The 4376-nt window shown below is 45.6% G+C and overlaps 1 pseudogene; it reads left to right on the top strand.

Annotated features, from left to right (window-relative positions):
- The window catches only part of LOC101569006, a 21532-nt pseudogene extending 18028 nt beyond the window's left edge, over nucleotides 1-3504 (top strand).
- The last annotated feature ends 872 nt before the right edge of the window (nucleotides 3505-4376 follow it).

Raw genomic sequence — 4376 nt, 5'->3', positions numbered from 1 at the left:
GTGTATAGTTGTGCGGTCATGTGTCTCCCCTCACTCCCAGTGCCTGCAATTTCAGGTGTCTGCCAGCCCCATCCTTGGTGCCCCCAAGACCATGAGCACTGGGCTCTCGCCTAGCCTGCCTGGACATTTCTTCACTGTCAGTGGGACCACATGCCTTGGTAAAGATCAATCAGCAAAGCTGTTGCCAGCATTGTAGCTGTCTCCAATCTGCTGAGTTGGGGACTTCTGGTTGGATTTCATGTGAAATGGGCTTGGGAATGACTGAGGTCAGAGATACTTGATCTACAGTCCAGTTCGGATTGCCGATATGGGGCCACTGCCTCTAAGCCCACTGTATTAACATGTATGATTAAGAAATTTGAGACATTCAAAGATGATTATGGGGTAAAAATAAATCCAGAGAGGCTAAGGTATTGTGCAAGCTGGCTTGGCCTTGTCCTGGTACTGGGTGGCTGGCTGAAGGCACTCTAGACCCTCCTCAGCCAACTGCGCAAGTCTGGAATGTGGTTATAGGTAAGACCAGCCACCCTGGCCTGTATCCTTATATTGATTACTGGTTCTTGGTTGTGTGCAGTCTGAGCCCTTCCCTCTTGGTTCCAAATTTGTACATATGAGTCCTTTTAAAGGGAAAAGACCAGAGTGAAAAGCCACGGCCAGAAGTCTTCCCCTCAGCCCGAGAGAATGATGATTTCCTTGCCCATGTGCCCACCACTTGTGGTTCCACAACCCTCTCTGGTGACTTGCAGGCCTCCATGACAGCCATCACCAGGGGCAGGGCCAGTCTCCACCTCTGGGGACCCAATGTCTGCAGGTTCTGAGGACTCCCTTCCTTTGCGCCAGGTGCCAGCAGCTGGTAAAAAAGAGAGACATGTTGTGGAGTGGTTTATGTCCCCTTTGCACTTGTGACCTACACAACTGAACATCCCCAACCCACTCGCTATCATCCAAGCATGAAGGGTCTTCATTTCCTGCACAAGAAGGAAATGACAATTCTGCCCTGATTACTGAAGTCACAAATAAAGCTGAAGTAAATATTTTGGCTGAAAATATGCTCAAGCTCTGACAGCCGTGAAGATTTTATCACTTACATCTGTAATGGTGCAAGAAAAACTTATTCAAAAGTTTTATAATCTAATTAGTAAGGCCTTCACCTCATTCTAGAGTTAGAAATGTTAGAGGTGATCTTGAGCCCACCCTCTGGAGAGAGATTGGACCTCAAGAACTCCTATATTCCTGAGCCTTAAATATACTTAGTTTCAAATTTTCTTGGTTCCACGGTCTTGTGCAAGTCACTTCTAGCCTTACACCTGTAATTGAGTAAATGGTGTCTGTGTGAACGTGTGTATTTATTGCTCCTAAGAATTAGTCATGAGTCAGATAATTGCCCAGACTGAGGCTCTATACTGCTGAATATTGTGTATTAGAAACTTTTTTAAAATTACAATTAATTGGGCATCTTTCATGCATCATAAATATCATTGGTGGCTCCCAAATGCTTAGTACAAAAACGTTTTGACTACTTTTCTTTTGACAAATTTCACTGTGTGGAAGTTCAGTTGACCCAAACTTTGGTTAAAATATCCAAAGATTAAAAAAGCATGAGTTATCTACTAAAGTAAAAAAAAAATTGTTAGTAAGTTAGTTGAGTTTTAAAGACTTGTCCAAGATCTGGTGTCTTTTAGTCAAGCCTAATGTCTCCCTAGTACATCTTCAGAAGTGAGTTGTCAGGTGCTCTGGTTTGGCCATGTCAGACATGAGAGGGAGGACGCAGCTTGGGAGGTCCTGACCCAGGCTCTGGGACTTGGTGTGATCCTGTAGCATCCTTGTCCAAGAAGTCAGACCCAGTGACAGCAGGTTGGCCTCGTTGTCTCTGGGCCACTGCTGCCACCACCATCCTGGTAAGAGGCCGACAAGCCGACCTTTGGCCCCCCATGCAGTCAAGCCCCTGCTTAGGGGTCCTGATGACAAATGGCTGTTGAGGACCTGAATGGCCCAGTACCAGGGGCCTGTCTTGAGGTTTCCAGGTGAACCCTAAAAGCCTCTCAGGCCTTTATTGTGGCCTCATTGCTGCTCACATTCATGGAGCTGCTCAAACACGCCTGTGTCGAATCAGTCCAGATGGCCTACTCAGTGTGCCTGCACCTCTAGTATTTACACTGCTGTGGTCCTGACTTGACTCTGTTTTCAGATAACAACAGTGCAGTACTAGGTGATACGGAAGGTGGGAATGGCTGTTGTCATGACAGATCAAACTGTTCAATCTAAACCACTTTCCCCGGAACATCAGCCCAGATAACCAAGCTGATAGCAGTCACCTGGGCTTTGGAACTGGAAAGGACAACGGGTCAATGTCTATACAGAGTCTAGGCATGCTTTTGACATCCTCCACATGGATGGGCCGTACACAGGGAAAGAGGGCTGCTTATAACAGGTGAAAATGTTTACATCAAAAATTCTCAAGAAATAATTAGTGTTTCTACAAATTGACTACCAAAAAGGGGTGGCCATCCTAGAGTGTCCCTGCTGTCAGAGGAGAGGCTCTTTAGAGGCCCAAGAAAATACCACTCTAGACTTAGTAACAAAACAGGTGGCCAATCTGGAGACCCCTGTCACTGAGAAAGTACTTGTGACCCCCTATCTAAGGAGACCTTCCTATTTGGAGACCAAGTAAAATAGGCCAAGTCAGAGGGAGCCACAGATCAAAATGGGCAATAAGCACTGCCAGAAAGATTGCGTTGCTTCCTGAGTCTTTGGAAAATGCAGTCTTTGGACCTACATACCTGCACTCATTTGGAAAAAAGTAAAAAAAGCCCTACTAGGCCAGAGTTGCTTTGCTGTTCCCAGACTTTGGACATAGTGCTCCTCTGTGACCAAGAGATGCAAACTTTGCACCCACAACAACATTGCAGCTGGCATCAGGTGGTACAGGACCACTCCTATAAAGATGTTGAGGTCAACTTCACTGAGGTCCAGCCAACAACTGCAAATTGAACGTGCCTATTAGCCCCAATTTGCACCTACTCTGGGTGGTGGAGGCCTTCTGACTGGGACTGAAACTTTAGGAGAGGTAACCAAGACTTTCCTGGAGTTAATCATGCCCTGGTATGAACTTTCCCTGATCCTTAGGTCAGATAATGGCCTTCCACACATCACTAAATTAGTCCAGGCACTGACTTCAGCTCTTGTGGTGAAATACATCTCCAAGTGGCTCACAGGCCCCTGAACTCTGGGCAGGTACAGAGACAAAGCCACACCTGCATGCCCACCTTGGCAAAGCTGTGCAAAGAGACAGGTGTGACTTGGACTGCCTCTTTTCCCATGACCCTGCTCCTATCTCAGTGCACACTGCACCAAGGTCACTTTTTGCCCTTCATGAACATGTTTTTGCAGCCTATCCCACTGGTGACTGTGACAGAAAGACTCCAAAACGTTGGGTCAACGGACCTCTACTACCAGATAAAGACACTTCCCCAACTCCCTGAGGAGGGTGAGAGCCCATCCTAGAGCATTGCCCCATTCCCTGTGCACACAGCCTTGCATCCTTTCCAGCCTGGGGAGAAGGTCAAGGGCTGGAAGGATGAACCTCTACAGCCCAGGTCAGGGGTCCTGATGCATACTAACCACCCCCACTGGTCTTAAATTTTCAAGGCTTGCTTCATAGGTCTATCCTCTCATGACAAATGATGGACAAGAACCAGACCAACACTGCTCATCAAATGGACCCCACCATGCAACAAGACAGAATCTTCTCCATATGGACCACAGCAATTGTGCGAGAGAGAGAGAGAGAGAGAGAGAGAGAGAGAGAGAGAGAGAGAGAGAGAGACAACAGCAAGTCCAAGTTGACCATCTGTGTCACCCTCTTTCTGGTCCTCCTGGGATCTGCAGTCATGTTGGACACAGTGAAATTGGTTTATATGTTCACAGGGACTCAAACACTGGGGAAATGATTCTCTGTGAGACTGTTTGGCTTGGAGGATTGATTCCCCTTAAGATTCATTGGCCCATACAAGGATCAGAGAGCCTTTCTGCTTAAATTTATAATTTCTTTTTCCTTTTAAATTTTTGACCAATTTTGAATGCTTACTTCTGGTAATCTGTACATCTAATTTGAAAATGACAATAGGCAATATAACAGGTATCATGTATTCCTATCATTTTGTTTATTGAAATTGTGTTGTTTCTAATTTTTTTTTTTTTTGTGGTACCAGGAATTGAGCTCAGGACTCTGTGCTTGCCAAGGAGGTGCTTGTTCTACTGAGCTATCTCCCCAGTCCCCTCTAGTGTTTTTCTATACTATTTTTTATTTTCTTTAAAAAAGATGAATAAACTATTAGCATATGAAAATAAAAAAGCAAAAACAATATTGTCAAAAA

This window comes from Octodon degus, unplaced genomic scaffold, assembly GCF_000260255.1.
Source record: "Octodon degus isolate 3935 unplaced genomic scaffold, OctDeg1.0 scaffold00129, whole genome shotgun sequence".
Lineage (NCBI taxonomy): Eukaryota > Metazoa > Chordata > Mammalia > Rodentia > Octodontidae > Octodon > Octodon degus.
The sequence above is the reverse complement of the archived record's forward strand: the minus strand, read 5'-3'. Positions and strand labels throughout refer to the sequence as shown.